A 17865-nucleotide genomic window follows, 5' to 3' on the forward strand; every position below is an offset into this window, starting at 1 on the left:
GTGGGAGGCCCCAGTACCCGCGACAGGCAAGGGCCCACAACGTAGTGAGGCGACATGAAAATTGCCTACCTCAAAACGACCTGGTTTTGCAAGGGGGTCACCTGGGTTTTTGGCCCGGTGCTCGGCGGCCACCTAGGGGAACCTACCAAACCCACACATTTCTGAAAACTAGACACCCGGGGAATTCCAGGGAGGTATGGCTTGCGTGGATCCCCCAACGTTTCCTTACCCAGAATGCCCTGCAAAATCCAAAATTTAGCTGAAAAAATCCCCTTTTTCACAAATTTTTGTGTGGGAAAGTTGTGGCATCACCGGGCTGACACAAATTTCCTACCACCCAGCGTTCCCACGGGTCTCCCGATAAAAATGGTGCCTCACTCGTGTGAAAAAGGTGATTTTTTCAGCTAAATTTGAGGTTTGCAGGGCATTCTGGGTAAGGAAACGTTGGGGGATCCACGCAAGCCATACCTCCCTGGAATCCCCCGGGTGTCTAGTTTTCAGAAGTGTACAGGTGTGCTAGGTTTGCCTACGTGCCAACTGCGCTAGGGCCCAAAATCAACAGGTATGCACATTGCTAAAAAAAATCCGGAGCCCAGTGGCCTTTCTGCCGCCCTGGGGGGAAATCGGGGAAGGGGGTTTCATCCTGAAATGCCCCTAAAGGGGCAGAAAGACTGTGGCTATTTTTTGTGGGGGTGGGGGCACTGGTATGACCATTTTGGGCAGCCCCCACCCCCACGCATAAAAAAAGCCTGCGTACCCGCTGGCGCCTAGTGGGCTTTCTAGCCCCCCAGGGGGCAGATCAGGGGCCACTGCCACCATCTGCCCTCCCGGGGGGGCAGAAAGACTGGAATTTCTCTGGGGTGGGGTGGGGTATTGTCATGCCCATTTTGGGGAGCCCCTACCCCATCACTTATAAAACAAAAAAATCCATGGTTTCTAGTGGGCATTCTGCGCCCCCAGGGGGGGCCAGATTGGGGGCTACAGCTCCCATCTGCCTCCTGGGGGGCAGAAAGACTGTCATTTTTGTGGGGGGGAGGGTGGGGCATTGGCGTTCCCGTTTCGGGCAGCCCACACCCTAAAAACAATTGCGCAAAAAAAATCCCTGGTCAAAGCCCCATCTGCCCCCCGGGGGGGAAGAAAGACTGTAATAATTGGGGGGTGGGGTGGCAGCATGGGCCAGTCCGTTTTGGGCAGCCCCCACCCCTATTTGTTTGTTTTTTGACGATTCCTTGGTGTCTAGTGGTCTTTTTGTCCCCCCGGGGGGGGGGGGGCTGATTGGGGGCCAATGCCCCATCTGCCCCTCAGGGGGGGTAGAAAGGCTGTAATGGTGGCGGGTGGGTGAGCGCATTGGCGTGCCCGTTTCGGGCAGCCCCCACCTAAAAAAAAACTGAAAACAAATCCCTGGTGTATAGTGGGCTTTCTGCCCCCGAAGGGGCAGATTAGGGGCCAATGCTCCATCTGCACTTTCTGCCCCCCGGGGGGGGCAGAAAGACTGATAATTGGGGGGTGGGGGCATGGCCCTGCCCGTTTTGGGCAGCCCCCACCCCTATTGTTTTTTTTTTTACATTTCCCTGGTGTCTAGTGGTCTTTTTGCCCCCCCGGGGGGCAGATTGGGGGCCAATGCAGAAAGGCTGTAATGGTGGTGAGTGGTGGCGGGTGGGTGAGGGCATTGGCGTGCCCGTTTCGGGCAGCCCCCACCTAAAAAAAACTGAAAATAAATCCCTGGTGTACCCCCATCTGCCCCCCAGGGGGGGCAAAAAGACTAAATGTGCCCAAAATAATTTGGGGGGAGCAAAGGCCCTTGCCCAAGGGGCCGCTCCCCCCTCCCTGGTGTCTAGTGGGTGGATCCCTGCTTGGGGATCGCCCTCCTGTGGCGATCCCCAAGCAGGGATCCACTGGGAGGGGTACCATTGGAAAGGGGAGATTCTCCCCTTTCCAACGATACCTCTCCCGTCTTTCTACGTGCTCAGGGGGCTGAGATAGCCCCATGAGCACGTACAAAGTGAAACCTGAAATGAGCCTCTTGGCTCATTTCAGTTTCACTTTCACTGTAATGACGTCGGCGCGACGTGCGCGCCGATCGTCATTACAGTGAAAGGGGGGGGGGGGCCTCGGGAGCTGGGGAAGCTCTTCCCCAGCTCCCGAGGCTATTTTGGTTTAAAGGGATTCCCTCTGGTGCCCGCACCAGAGGGATTCCCTAGGGAATGCCTCATGACGAGCTGAACTCGTCATGGGCACAGCGCGACTGTGCTCCATGACGAGTCCAGCTCGTCATAGGCACAGAAGGGGTTAAATGTGTGACGTTATAAGATACACAGAGAAAAAAAAATGTAAAAGCTTCTCAGCAAAATAAAACAAGGGCAGTGAGTAGCCCCAAGAACACACTTGTAAATACAAGTGGAGAATTAAAATGCTAGAAAATGTCATTTATAAGAAATCTTCCACTTATAATGCTCTGTTTTTATCCTTATCTTTTGAGGCTCTAATTAAAAGCAACACTAACCATGTCAAGATGAAAACAACGTCTTCCGTGTTCATGAAATCCAGATTCAACGTGTAGCAGACTGTGTGCGCTAGCGTTAGTTTAATATTTAAAAGAAATGAAGTTGAACTAAATCTTTATTAAGCTGTGCGCATCAGCATAGGATCTTGCGCAGAGTTGATTGCTTTAGGCGTCGCTAGGATACGGATTGCAAACTTTATTAAGCTATGCGCATCAGCGTAGTCAGGCACCGGGTTGATTGTTTGTGGCGTCGCTAGGATACAGGTTCGTCATACGTCAGAGGACGTTCCCGTAACGCCGTGATATTGCTTTCGCACCGCAGTTAACGCTGCAGAGACGAAGTGTCGCTCGCGCCACGATATCAGGTACTGAAGTGAGGCGCGTATAACTTTTTGAAAGATGCAGTTTCAAGAATTAGTATTAAAGTCTGAGATAGATGCGCGCCGATTTGAAAAATCTTTATGCTTAGCGACAGTTGAATACAAGCATTTGCAATGCAATAGGTCTCGCACTTACGCAAGTTTGAGCTCTTGGCATTGTATATGAAAATGCCTCTTATTTATTTTTTGGTATTTAAAACAAATAAAAGCATTGCCATTTACAATGCTAAAAGCTTAAACTCTCGCAAATGCGATACATATTGCTTTGCAAATGCTTGTTTTAGAAAGCTGCGTTGTAATTGGCTAAAAACGTAATGCTGCCTTAAGGCTATTCTATCAGTTCAGTCTGTTTTAAATGTATTCACACCTTGTGCTTCAAGAAAGAAACATGTGCCAAGCAGTGTGGCGTGGTGTGAAATCTTGCAATTGTTTCTTAAATGTACTTCTGTTAGAGACTGAGGCAGCACACTTAAAAGTTGGGATATAAGGATGTAGGGTATAACAAAGCTCCATGTTCCTTTGTCGTGACCCGTGGCTTAATGTGTGAGCAGTAACTGAGCCAGTGTACAACTGTTGACTGTTATCAGTTCCTCCCTGCCCCAAGAAGTCTGGCGTGGTGTCAAAAGTTCCAATTGTTTAGACTGTGGCAGCATAATAAAAGACATGTGGCCTGGCACTTAAGATTGCTATCTCCTTGAGAAGTTGCTGTTCTGTCCCATAGGAGCAGGGAAAAGACCATTCCATGTAGGCAGAAGGAAAACGGAAGGTTTATAAGGAGGTGCATTTTCGTATGGTACGGTATGAAAAAAATGTGTAGATTTCTGTTATCAGAATTAAGTGTTTATAATTTGGAATAAATGAAAGCATTTTTTGTAAATGTTTTCCTATATGTTAGACGAGGCAGGGTAGCCATGTGTTAGGTGTGGCCAGAGTCACACTGATTTATGGTGGGGCTCCCATTCACCAAACTTTAAAGTTTTTAATCCACTATAGAAATATTGTACAAAGAAAATTGTATATTTCTTAGTATATTTGTGTAACGTTTATGTTGTACAGTGGCATGCAGGTTTCTAACAACGCGCCTTTATTAAAACTCCTTTTTTTGTCATTTCAATTTTGACAGTTGTTCCCTCTTACTTCTATGTATCACACCATATCCGTTGCTTCTGGCCCCCTGCGTGTGGGAGCAGTGAAATATGAAGCGCTGTAAGCCAAAGCAGAATTTTAAATGTGACCTTATTAACCTCGCAGGCTCCTTAAGTATATGCAGCACGGACACCTCTGAGGGGAAACCGCAATCAAGGAGGATGGTTCTGTCTGGCTTCTGCCCTAGTGGCGCCTCTGGTCTGTTTCCTGCTGACACTTGTTAATTTAGCATTTCTAATGTAATTGCAAAGAAGCCCGCTGTCTGCATGCTTGAACCACAGTTACTATTTCCCATATCTCTAGTGTCAAGAAGGCAATATTTACTTCATTTTAATGTACTTGCTTTCGGCCTTGATTCCTTTATATGTGTAACTGTAGTATACTTCGATCACACTACAAAAGGATGCAACAAGGATACTGTAAAGAAAGTTTATATTTGCCTGTGGAACATTCCTGTGGTATGGTGAGCCAGTGAGAGTGAGTCAATGAGTGAGTGAGAGTGAGTGAGTGAGAGTGAGTCAATTAGTGAGTGAGTCAATCAGTGAGTGAGTCAATCAGTGAGAGTGAGTCAATCAGTGAGAGTGAGTCAATTAGTGAGAGTGAGTCAATTAGTGAGAGTGAGTCAGTGAGAGTGAGTCAATTAGTGAGAGTGACTCAGTGAGAGTGAGTTAATTAGTGAGCAAGTGAGCCAGTGAGAGTGAGTCAATTAGTGAGAGAGAGTGTGAGTCAATTAGTGAGTCATTGAGAGTGAGTCAATTAGTAAGTGAGTCTGTGAGAGTGAGTCAATTAGTGAGAGTGAGTCAGTGAGAGTGAGTCATAAGAGAGAGAGTGACTCAGTGACAGTGAGTCATTTAGTGAGTCAATTAGTGAGTCATTGACAGTGAGTCAATTAGTGAGTGAGTCAGTGAGACTAAGTCAATTAGTGAGAGTGAGTCAGTGAGAGTGAGTCATAAGAGAGAGTGACTCAGTGACAGAGTCAATTAGTGAGTCATTGAGTGAGTCAATTAGTGAGTGAGTCAGTGAGACTGAGTCAATTAGTGAGAGTGAGCCAGTGAGAGTGAGTCAATTAGTGAGTCAGTGAGAGTAAGCCAGTGAGAGTGTGCCAGTGAGAGTGAGCCAATGAGTCAGGGAGTGAGAGTGAGTTTGTGAGAGTGATTCTGTGAGTGTGGAAATTAGTGAGAGAGTGAGTCAATTAGTGAGAGAGTGACTCAGTGAGTGAGTCAATTAGTGAGTGTGTCAGTGAGAGTGAGTCAATTAGTGATAGTGAGTCAGTGAGTGAGTCATGAGAGAGAGAGTGAGTCAGTGTGAGTGAGTCAATTAGTGAGAGAGTGACTCAGTGAGTGAGTCAATCAGCGAGTGAGTCAGTGAGAGTGAGTCAATTAGTGAGAGTGCGTCAGTTAGTGAGTTATGAGAGAGAGAGAGTGAGTCAGTGTGAGTGAGTCAATTAGTAAGAGAGTGACTCAGTGAGAGTGAGTAAATTAGTGAGCCAGTGAGTGAGTCAATTAGTGAGTCATTGAGAGTGAGTCAATTAGTGTGAGTCAGTGAGACTGAGTCAATTAGTGAGAGTGAGTCATGAGAGAGTGAGTCAGAGAGTGAGTCAATTAGTGAGTGAGTCAGTGAGAGCGAGTCAATTAGTGAGATTGAGAGAGAGAGTCAGTGAGTGAGTCAATTAGTGAGTCAGTGAGTCAATTAGTGAGAGTGTGTCAGTGAGAGTGTGTCAGTGAGAGTGTGTCAGTGAGAGTGTGTCAGTGAGAGTGTGTCAGTGAGAGTGTGTCAGTGAGAGTGGCAATTAGGGAGAGAGTGAGTCAATTAGTGAGAGAGTGAGTCAATTAGTGAGAGAGTCAGTGAGAGTGAGTCAATTAGTGATAGTGAGTCAGTGAAAGTGAGTCATGAGAGAGAGTGAGTCAGTGAGAGTGAGTCAATTAGTGAGTCATTGAGAGTGAGTCACTTAGTGAGTGTGTCAGTGAGAGTGAGTCAATTAGTGAGTGTGTCAGTGAGAGTGAGTCAATTAGTGAGTCCGTGAGAGTAAGTCAGTGAGCTAGTGAGTGAGTCAATTAGTGAGAGAGTGTGTGCCAGTGAGAGTGAGTCCATTTTTGAGTCATTGAGAGTGAGTCAATTAGTGAGTGAGTCAGTGAGAGCGAGTTAATTAGTGAGATTGAGTCAGTGAGAGTGAGTCATGAGAGAGAGAGTGTCAGTGAGAGTGAGTCAATTAGTGAGAGAGTGACTCAGTGAGAGTGAGTAAATTTGTGAGCAAGTGAGCCAGTGAGAGTGAGTCAATTAGTGAGAGGGAGAGAGTGAGTCAGTGAGAGTGAGTCAATTAGTGAGTGAGTCAGTGAGTGAGTCAATTAGTGAGAGTGAGTCAGTGAGTGAGTTAATTAGTGAGCAAGTGAGCCAGTGAGAGTGAGTCAATTAGTGAGAGAGAGTGTGAGTCAATTAGTGAGTCATTGAGAGTGAGTCAATTAGTAAGTGAGTCTGTGAGAGTGAGTCAATTAGTGAGAGTGAGTCAGTGAGAGAGTCATGAGAGAGAGTGACTCAGTGACAGTGAGTCAATTAGTGAGTCATTGAGTGAGTCAATTAGTGAGTGAGTCAGTGAGACTGAGTCAATTAGTGAGAGTGAGCCAGTGAGAGTGAGTCAATTAGTGAGTCAGTGAGAGTAAGCCAGTGAGAGTGTGCCAGTGAGAGTGAGCCAATGAGTCAGGGAGTGAGAGTGAGTCTGTGAGAGTGAGTCTGTGAGAGTGTGGAAATTAGTGAGAGAGTGAGTCAATTAGTGAGAGAGTGACTCAGTGAGTGAGTCAATTAGTGAGTGTGTCAGTGACAGTGAGTCAATTAGTGATAGTGAGTCATGAGAGAGAGAGTGAGTCAGTGTGAGTGAGTCAATTAGTGAGAGAGTGACTCAGTGAGTGAATCAATCAGCGAGTGAGTCAGTGAGAGTGAGTCAATTAGTGAGAGTGAGTCAGTGAGTTATGAGAGAGAGAGAGTCAGTGAGAGTGAGTCAATTAGTGAGAGAGTGACTCAGTGAGAGTGAGTAAATTTGTGAGCAAGTGAGCCAGTGAGAGTGAGTCAATTAGTGAGAGGGAGAGAGGGAGTCAGTGAGAGTGAGTCAATTAGTGAGTCATTGAGAGTGAGTCAATTAGTGAGTGAGTCAGTGAGTCAATTAGGGAGAGTGAGTCAGTGAGAGTGAGTCAGTGAGAGTGAGTCAGTGAGAGTGAGTCAGTGAGAGTGAGTCAGTGAGAGTGAGTCTGTGAGAGTGAGCCTGTGAGAGTGAGCCTGTGAGAGTGAGTCTGTGAGAGTGAGCCTGTGAGAGTGAGCCTGTGAGAGTGAGCCTGTGAGAGTGAGCCTGTGAGTGAGCCTGTGAGAGTGAGCCTGTGTGAGTGAGTCTGTGAGTGAGTCTGTGAGAGTGAGTCTGTGAGTGAGTCTGTGAGAGTGAGTCTGTGAGTGTGAGTCTGTGAGTGAGTCTGTGAGAGTGAGTCTGTGAGAGTGAGTCTGTGAGAGTGAGTCTGTGAGAGTGAGTCTGTGAGAGTGAGTCTGTGAGAGTGAGTCTGTGAGAGTGAGTCTGTGAGAGTGAGCCTGTGAGAGTGAGCCTGTGAGTGAGCCTGTGTGAGTGAGCCTGTGAGTGAGCCTGTGAGTGAGTCTGTGAGAGTGAGTCTGTGAGAGTGAGTCTGTGAGAGTGAGTCTGTGAGAGTGAGTCTGTGAGAGTGAGTCTGTGAGAGTGAGTCTGTGAGAGTGAGTCAGTGAGAGTGAGTCAGTGAGAGTGAGTCAATTAGTGAGTCTCTGAGAGTGAGTCAATTAGTGAGTCTGTGAGAGTGAGTCAATTAGTGAGTCAGTGAGAGTGAGTCAGTGAGAGTGAGTCAGTGAGAGTGAGTCAGTGAGAGTGAGTCAGTGAGAGTGAGTCTGTGAGAGTGAGTCTGTGAGAGTGAGTCAGTGAGAGTGAGTCAGTGAGAGTGAGAGTGAGTCAGTGAGAGTGAGTCAATTAGTGAGTCAGTGAGAGTGAGTCAGTGAGAGTGAGTCAGTGAGAGTGAGTCAATTAGTGAGTCAGTGAGAGTGAGTCAATTAGTGAGTCTGTGAGAGTGAGTCAATTAGTGAGTCTGTGAGAGTGAGTCAATTAGTGAGTCAGTGAGAGTGAGTCAGTGAGAGTGAGTCAGTGAGAGTGAGTCTGTGAGAGTGAGTCTGTGAGAGTGAGTCTGTGAGAGTGAGTCTGTGAGAGTGAGTCAGTGAGAGTGAGTCAGTGAGAGTGAGAGTGAGTCAGTGAGAGTGAGTCAATTAGTGAGTCAGTGAGAGTGAGTCAGTGAGAGTGAGTCAGTGAGAGTGAGTCAATTAGTGAGTCTGTGAGAGTGAGTCAGTGAGAGTGAGTCTGTGAGAGTGAGTCTGTGAGAGTGAGTCTGTGAGAGTGAGTCTGTGAGAGTGAGTCTGTGAGAGTGAGTCTGTGAGAGTGAGTCTGTGAGAGTGAGTCAATTAGTGAGTCAATTAGTGAGTGAGTCAGTGAGAGTGAGTCAATTAGTGAGTGAGTCAGTGAGTGAGTCAATTAGTGAGTCTGTGAGAGTGAGTCAGTGAGAGTGAGTCTGTGAGAGTGTGTCAATTAGTGAGTCAATTAGTGAGTGAGTCAGTGAGAGTGAGTCAATTAGTGAGTGAGTCAGTGAGTGAGTCAATTAGTGAGTCAATTAGTGAGTGAGTCAGTGAGAGTGAGTCAATTAGTGAGTGTCAGTGAGAGTGAGGCAATTAGTGAGTGAGTCAGTGAGTCAATTAGTGAGTCAATTAGTGAGTGAGTCAGTGAGAGTGAGTCAATTAGTGAGTGTCAGTGAGAGTGAGGCAATTAGTGAGTGAGTCAGTGAGTGAGTCAATTAGTGAGTCAATTAGTGAGTGAGTCAGTGAGAGTGAGTCAATTAGTGAGTGTCAGTGAGAGTGAGGCAATTAGTGAGCGAGTCAATTAGTGAGTGAGTCAATTAGTAAGTCAATTAGTGAGTGAGTCAGTGAGAGTGAGTAAATTAGTGAGTGAGTCAGTGAGAGTCAATTAGTGAGTCAATTAGTGAGTGAGTCAGTGAGAGTGAGTCAATTAGTGAGAGAGTCAGTGAGAGTCAATTAGTGAGTCAATTAGTGAGTGAGTCAGTGAGAATGAGTCAATTAGTGAGTCAGTGAGAGTGAGTCAGTGAGAGTGAGTCTGTGAGAGTGAGTATGTGAGAGTGAGTCTGTGAGAGTGAGTCTGTGAGAGTGAGTCAGTGAGAGTGAGTCAGTGAGAGTGAGTCAGTGAGAGTGAGTCAGTGAGAGTGAGTCAGTGAGAGTGAGTCAATTAGTGAGTCTGTGAGAGTGAGTCAGTGAGAGTGAGTCAGTGAGAGTGAGTCAATTAGTGAGTGTCAGTGAGAGTGAGTCAATTAGTGAGTGAGTCAATTAGTGAGTGAGTCAATTAGTGAGTGAGTCAATTAGTGAGTGAGTCAATTAGTGAGTCTTTGAGAGTGAGTCAGTGAGAGTGAGTCAATTAGTGAGTGAGTCAATTAGTGAGTCAATTAGTGAGTGAGTCAGTGAGAGTGAGTCAATTAGTGAGTCAGTGAGAGTGAGTCTGTGAGAGTGAGTCAGTGAGAGTGAGTCTGTGAGAGTGAGTCTGTGAGAGTGAGTCTGTGAGAGTGAGTCTGTGAGAGTGAGTCAGTGAGAGTGAGTCAGTGAGAGTGAGTCAGTGAGAGTGAGTCAGTGAGAGTGAGTCAATTAGTGAGTCTGTGAGAGTGAGTCAGTGAGAGTGAGTCAGTGAGAGTGAGTCAATTAGTGAGTGTCAGTGAGAGTGAGTCAATTAGTGAGTGAGTCAATTAGTGAGTGAGTCAATTAGTGAGTGAGTCAATTAGTGAGTGAGTCAATTAGTGAGTCTGTGAGAGTGAGTCAGTGAGAGTGAGTCAATTAGTGAGTGAGTCAATTAGTGAGTCAATTAGTGAGTGAGTCAGTGAGAGTGAGTCAATTAGTGAGTGAGTCAGTGAGAGTCAATTAGTGAGTCAATTAGTGAGTGAGTCAGTGAGAGTGAGTCAATTAGTGAGTGAGTCAGTGAGAGTCAATTAGTGAGTCAATTAGTGAGTGAGTCAGTGAGAGTGAGTCAATTAGTGAGTCAGTGAGAGTGAGTCAGTGAGAGTGAGTCAATTAGTGAGTGAGTCAGTGAGAGTCAATTAGTGAGTCAATTACTGAGTGAGTCAGTGAGAGTGAGTCAATTAGTGAGTGTGTCAGTGAGAGTCAATTAGTGAGTCAATTAGTGAGAGAGTGACTGAGTGAGTCAATTAGTGAGTGAGTCAGTGAGTGAGTCAATTAGTGATAGTGAGTCAGTGATAGTGAGTCAGTGTGAGTGAGTCAACCTATGGCATAAGTGGTCTTTTTTTCAAGTCACTGCTTATGGCACGGAGCAAGGGAAAAGAGTAACTAAAGTAACCATTAATCGCCACTTAATGTGAATAGATTATATAAATTAACCACAGTTACTATTTCCCACATCTCTAGTGTCAAGTAGGCAATATTCACTTCATTTTAATGTACTTGCTTTCGGCCTTGATTCCTTTATATGTGTAACTGTAGTATACTTCGATCACACTACAAAAGGATGCAACAAGAATACTGTAAAGAAAGTTTATATTTGCCTGTGGAACATTCCTGTGGTATGGTGAGCCAGTGAGAGTGAGTCAATGAGTGAGAGTGAGTCAGTGAGAGTGAGTCAATTAGTGAGTGAGTCAATCAGTAAGAGTGAGTCAATCAGTAAGAGTGAGTCAATTAGTGAGTGAGTCAGTGAGAGTGAGTCAATTAGTGAGGGAGTGACTCAGTGAGAGTGAGTCAATTAGTGAGAGTGAGTCAGTGAGAGTGAGTCAATTAGTGAGAGAGTGACTCAGTGAGAGTGAGTTAATTAGTGAGCAAGTGAGCCAGTGAGAGTGAGTCAATTAGTGAGAGAGAGTGACTCAGTGAGTGAGTCAATTAGTGAGTCATTGACAGTGAGTCAATTAGTGAGTGAGTCAGTGAGACTGAGTCAATTAGTGAGAGTGAACAAGTGAGAGTGAGTCAATTAGTGAGCCAGTGAGAGTGAGCCAGTGAGAGTGAGCCAATGAGTGAGAGTGAGTCTGTGAGAGTGAGTCTGTGAGAGTGTGGAAATTAGTGAGAGAGTGAGTCAATTAGTGAGAGAGTGACTCAGTGAGAGTGAGTCAATTAGTGATAGTGAGTCAGTGAGTGAGTCATGAGAGAGAGAGTGAGTCAGTGTGAGTGAGTCAATTGGTGAGCCAGTGAGAGTGAGCCAGTGAGAGTGAGCCAATGAGTGAGTGAGAGTGAGTCTGTGAGAGTGTGGAAATTAGTGAGAGAGTGATTCAATTAGTGAGAGAGTGACTCAGTGAGTGAGTCAATTAGTGAGTGAGTCAGTGTGAGTGAGTCAATTAGTGAGAGAGTGACTCAGTGAGAATGAGTCAATTAGTGAGAGTGAGTCAGTGAGAGAGTCAATTAGTGAGTCAATTAGTGAGTGAGTCAGTGAGAGTGAGTCAATTAGTGAGTCAGTGAGAGTGAGTCAGTGAGAGTAAGTCAATTAGTGAGTCAGTGAGAGTGAGTCAGTGAGAGTGAGTCAGTGAGTGAGAGTGAGTCAGTGAGAGTGAGTCAGTGAGAGTGAGTCAGTGAGAGTGAGTCAGTGAGAGTTAGTCGTCAATTAGTGAGTCAATTAGTGAGTGAGTCAGTGAGAGTGAGTCAGTCAGTGAGAGTGAGTCAATTAGTGAGTGATTCAGTGAGAGTGAGTCAATTAGTGAGTCAATTAGTGAGTGAGTCAGTGAGAGTGAGTCAGTCAGTGAGAGTGAGTCAATTAGTGAGTGATTCAGTGAGAGTGAGTCAATTAGTGAGTCAATTAGTGAGTGAGTCAGTGAGAGTGAGTCAATTAGTGAGTTCAGTGAGAGTGAGTCAATTAGTGAGTTCAGTGAGAGTGAGGCAATTAGTGAGTCATTGAGAGTGAGTCAATTAGTGAGTGAGTCAATTAGTGAGTGAGTCAATTAGTGAGTGAGTCAATTAGTGAGTCTGTGAGTGAGTCAATTAGTGAGTAAGTCAATTAGTGAGTGAGTCAATTAGTGAGAGAGTGAGTCAACTAGTGAGAGAGTGAGTCAACTAGTGAGAGAGTGACTGAGTGAGTCAATTAGTGAGTGAGTCAGTGAGTGAGTCAATTAGTGATAGTGAGTCAGTGATAGTGAGTCAGTGTGAGTGAGTCAACCTATGGCATAAGTTGTCTTTTTTTCAAGTCACTGCTTATGGCACGGAGCAAGGGAAAAGAGTAACTAAAGTAACCATTAATCACCACTTAATGTGAATAGATTATATAAATTAACCACAGTTACTATTTCCCACATCTCTAGTGTCAAGTAGGCAATATTTACTTCATTTTAATGTACTTGCTTTCGGCCTTGATTCCTTTATATGTGTAACTGTAGTATACTTCGATCACACTACAAAAGGATGCAACAAGAATACTGTAAAGAAAGTTTATATTTGCCTGTGGAACATTCCTGTGGTATGGTGAGCCAGTGAGAGTGAGTCAATGAGTGAGTGAGAGTGAGTCAATGAGTGAGTCAGTGAGAGTGAGTCAATTAGTGAGTGAGTCAATCAGTAAGAGTGAGTCAATCAGTAAGAGTGAGTCAATTAGTGAGTGAGTCAGTGAGAGTGAGTCAATTAGTGTGAGAGTCTCAGTGAGAGTGAGTCAATTAGTGAGAGTGAGTGAGTGAGTCAATTAGTGAGAGAGTGACTCAGTGAGAGTGAGTCAATTAGTGAGAGTGAGTCAGTGAAAGTGAGTCAATTAGTGAGAGAGTGACTCAGTGAGAGTGAGTTAATTAGTGAGCAAGTGAGCCAGTGAGAGTGAGTCAATTAGTGAGAGAGAGTGACTCAGTGAGTGAGTCAATTAGTGAGTCATTGACAGTGAGTCAATTAGTGAGTGAGTCAGTGAGACTAAGTCAATTAGTGAGAGTGAGTCAGTGAGAGTGAGTCATAAGAGAGAGAGAGTGACTCAGTGACAGTGAGTCAATTAGTGAGTCATTGAGAGTGAGTCAATTAGTGAGTGAGTCAGCGAGACTGAGTCAATTAGTGAGAGTGAGCCAGTGAGAGTGAGCCAATGAGTGAGTGAGAGTGAGTCTGTGAGAGTGAGTCTGTGAGAGTGTGAAAATTAGTGAGAGAGTGAGTCAATTAGTGAGAGAGTGAGTCAGTGAGTGAGTCAATTAGTGAGTGAGTCAGTGAGAGTGAGTCAATTAGTGAGTCAGTGAGAGTGAGTCATGAGAGAGAGAGTGAGTCAGTGTGAGTGAGTCAATTAGTGAGCCAGTGAGAGTGAGTCAGTGAGAGTGAGTCAATTAGTGAGAGAGTGACTCAGTGAGAGTGAATAAATTAGTGAGTCAGTGAGAGTGAGTGAGTCAATTAGTGAGTGAGTCAGTGAGAGTGAGTGAGTCAATTAGTGAGAGTGTCAGTGAGAGTGAGTGAGTCAATTAGTGAGTCATTGAGAGTGAGTCAATTAGTGAGTGTGTCAGTGAGAGTGAGTCAATTAGTGAGTCCGTGAGAGTAAGTCAGTGAGAGTGAGTCAGTTAGTGAGAGAGTGAGTCAATTAGTGAGAGAGTGTGTCAATTAGTGAGAGAGTGACTCAGTGAGTCAATTAGTGAGTCCGTGAGAGTAAGTCAGTGAGAGTGAGCCAGTGAGTGAGTCAATTAGTGAGAGAGTGAGTGAGTCAGTGAGAGTGAGTCAATTAGTGAGTCATTGAGAGTGAGTCAATTAGTGAGTGAGTCAGTGAGAGCGAGTTAATTAGTGAGATTGAGTCAGTGAGAGTGAGTCATGAGAGAGAGAGTCAGTGAGAGTGAGTCATGAGAGAGAGAGAGAGAGAGTCAGTGAGAGTGAGTCAATTAGTGAGAGAGTGACTCAGTGAGAGTGAGTCAATTTGTGAGCAAGTGAGCCAGTGAGAGTGAGTCAATTAGTGAGAGAGAGAGAGTGAGTCAGTGAGAGTGAGTCAATTAGTGAGTCTGTGAGAGTGAGTCAATTAATGAGAGTGAGTCAGTGAGAGTGAGTCATGAGAGAGAGAGTGAGTCAGTGAGAGTGAGTCAATTAGTTAGTCATATGCCTTGAGATCAGCACTATCCTTTTTGGCTGCATATAAACTGTCTTTGATCTGCACGCAAGCCTTGTGGTTTTCTTTTGTGAAATTTGTGTGGAACTTTTTATCACATTTCAGCTGCATGTCCCTGTTTGATCATGCATGTGATTGAGAGCCCATGACTATGTGCTTTAAACAAGGAAGTCGCACAAAAACAACTCTTTGTTCCACAGGCCATACGATCTTCTGTGTTCTTAGATAATGTTGCTACCGAAATGCGGAAGTTTTTTTATCTGACTTGTATTTCATCATTATTAAGTACTCATTGAGGCAGACATTAATTTAAAGCTACATCATTACTGAACAGAGCCCCAGAGTGAGACGCTCTTAACGTATCAGCTGGCACATAGTCTTTTCACTGTATGCTCTTTCAGCAGCATAAACCGAAAGTGCGTGGGGCACTGACAGAGCTGAAGTGGGTGACTGGTGGCCTGCTGGTTCTGTTGAAGCAGTAAAATAAAAAAGCCATTAATCAAGCATGATGGCTCTGTCTCCCTTCACGCCCAGGGAGGAGGGAGATGCTAGCAGAGCATCAAAGGGCTGGGTGAGAAGGGAGGGGGGAATGCAAGGGTCAAAGCGGGCGAAAGTGAAAGTAATCAAGCAGAGCATCAAAGGGCTGGGTGAGAAGGGAGGGGGGAATGCAATGAGCAGAGGAGCAGCTGTGCACGTGCATGTGATCTCGTGCACTCAAGGTTTAGGCCAGCCAAAAGACTGTGGGTAGCACTTTGAAAATCCCACATATAAAATGTCTCTTTGAGCCTTTGGCTCGCGAGACCTAAAAAACAAATAGTCTTCCATGCAGAGGGCACGAAAATGAGTTTCAAAATCGTTTTAGTGGCAAAGAGTCAGAATTTAAAGCGCAGGGAGAGCTTTACAAGGAGGCAGGTGCAGGGGAACGCCCTACCGTACAGATGATCTGACTTGATGAAGACTTTTCTGGTTCTTTGAAGACAGCAATACGACGCTTTGGTCTTGGTAGCCAAATATCTTCATCCGTTTGTTCTTGCACGCTGAGTTGACATGTAACCACAATCGTCGCCAAATAAATGTGGTAATGTTTCAGGAAACAGCAGTAGTTTTAAATAGATGTATTTTGTAGTTACAAGGAAGAAGAGACAGATCCAGCTTCAACCGTTCCCCAGTAACTAAGCAACCATAGAAATTATTTAAAGCAACACTAACATAGGATATTACAAAGTCTTAGGGCTCCATTGAAAGTGCGTAACGCCAGAGAGGACTCCACAGGATTGCCATGGTTTGCTAAGAGTGCAGCCTCTACCAGGTGATCTCTAGTCGGAGGTAGCCAGTAGAAGGTGCCCTGTCATCAAAGCATTGACTCTAGATTATGTAAAGCAGCTCAGACACATGTCCATCTTTTGCTGCATAGACATATTATTTTCCTTTCTTTTCCTTCCTCTTAGCTAGAACTGATTTACATGTGACAGGTTTATTCGTAAGTTGGTTTTACTGAAGATAGCACTCAGCTCGTGAAAGAAGTGAACGCAATGGTTTGCTATTTGTTGACAAACTTCAGGCCGAAGAAGACATCCAATCAGTGACTGAAGTGAGCAATTCAATTTGAACCCATGAAATCTGGTCTCAAATCCTACCTCTTTTGTTCAAGTTATGTGATCCTAGGCAAATCAATTTACTCTGCTGTTTCTCATTTTCTTTGAAGTAACTCAGTTCAGGGCTTGAATTATGCAAAAAGCTCAACTGTAGATGGTTTTATAGACGATAATGTTACCCCATTTATAACGATAATATGCCACATGTACACACATTGCTCATAACAAAGTAACTTGTATCATGGTTCACTCTTGCCAAGATTGTCTGGACATAAGGAACAACTGTGTGGGCTTTTCTAAGTTACTTTTAATAAATGCCAGACAATACATTTCATAAACTAACATCTGGACACTGAGACAGATGGGTGGTCTTTTCTAAGTTGTTGTGAATAAATGTCAAACGTGACATTGATGTAAACTAATGTACTATACTGACGTGTTGAAGAAATTAATTATGTAACACTTATTGCAATCTGTGTTATCAGTCCTACCAAGTACCACACATCAGGCGTTAGACTAATGCATTCCAGTGTGGTTCTCCGCATCACCGCACTGAAATGCATTGTCACGCATAATGCATGTCTCAGGTGTCACTGTCACAAACAGTAGCGCGCCACTGTAAACAGTGTGGCAGTGTGCACCTGTAGCTAGCACGGGCTGCTCCAGAGTCCCTCAGGCTTGGGGCAGTCCCAGCAGCTGAGCAGACTCACAGTCAGATACAATTGTATCTCTATTGTTAATTGATTTCCAGCAGGCGCTCTGTGAGTCAGACAGCCTGACGTCATGGCCCGGCTGGTGGTAGTGCCCAATTAGCTACTACTAAGGCAGCCTGTCGGGGCCTGCCCCAGTCAAGTTGTGTGACACAGTTTGCGGCCATGGCGCCGCAGGGGAGGAGTGTTTTCACGTCCGACTGCAGAGCGCGGCAGTGGGGCATTTAGAGAGCTGCTGAGTGCTTGGCGGCATTAATCATGGTGCGTGGGAGGCCTGGGGCTGGCTCGCACATTGTTAGAAATGGAGGACACTAGTTGGCAATGGCTGGCCACTGTCCAAGTAGGGACCTTTCTTCCTAAGTCAGAGTAAGCAGACTACACCCTTTGATAACCCCTGCTCAACCCTGCGGTAACGTAGCACGAGCAGCTAGGCTCATCTCAGAGGCAGTGTGTGAAGCATTTATGACCATACACAGTAACACAGTGAAGAACACTACAAAGGGACACCACTCAAGTAGTTATAAAAATAAGTATCTTTATATATAGACTTAACACAAGACCAATAACAGTAAAAATCCACAATACTAGTAAAATAGGGTGACTCTTAAAATGCTGCAAAAATAGTTCAAGGGGTGCAAAGAGGAGTTCAGTTCAAGGCAGTGGTCTCTGCGACCCTTTTACTCACAAGATACCTGGATTCCGTAGCAAAGCAACAAAAATGTCGCTAAGGAGTTTTAGCGATGATTTTCCTCACGCTAACCAGCGATGCGTTGAATCCTTGCCACAAGGGAGGATGATGCGCTGATTTGTGTGCAGGACAAAGCGAAAAACTTCTGCACGCTAAGCCGGCGATGCGATAAAATCCTTGCCGCGAAGGGAGGATGATGCGCCGAGCCTGTTGCGTGTGCGATCTTGTTGCGATGAAGGAAAATGGCGCTCTGCGAGGGAGCGACGATCCTTATGCGATGAAAATGGCGAACGCTCGGCGTCCGCTCTGCGATGTCGTGAAGCGATGAACTCGATGCGATGATCTTTGGTTAGCGAGCGCTTTCAGGCCCGCAAACATGCAATGCGATAATCTTCGGGTTAGCGAGCATTTGGCAGCCCACAGACAGGTGATGCAATGATCTCCGGTAGCGAGCACTCAGCGGCAGCAGCGCGATGATTTTCCTTACGCTCTTCAGCTGCGGCGGCTCGCTAACGGGTGTTAGCGACGATTTTCAGCACTCTCTTCTCCACAGTAGAACTAGAGGCCCTAGTACTCACAGGAGCCTCACCTGCAGATAGAAATCCTTGCTGGGAGGAAACAGGAGACTGGTGGTGGAGTCTGATGTGCCTGAGACTCCTGCAGGAGGCTACCTCTTCTAGCCCTTGGGTGATTGCTGTAGCAAAAATGTAATTTTCTACAAAGTCCTCTTCCTCTTCTTCCAAGTCCACTAGTAACCACTGCAGGCCA

Source organism: Triturus cristatus, chromosome 1_1, assembly GCF_964204655.1.
Source record: "Triturus cristatus chromosome 1_1, aTriCri1.1, whole genome shotgun sequence".
NCBI classification, from domain to species: Eukaryota; Metazoa; Chordata; class Amphibia; order Caudata; family Salamandridae; genus Triturus; species Triturus cristatus.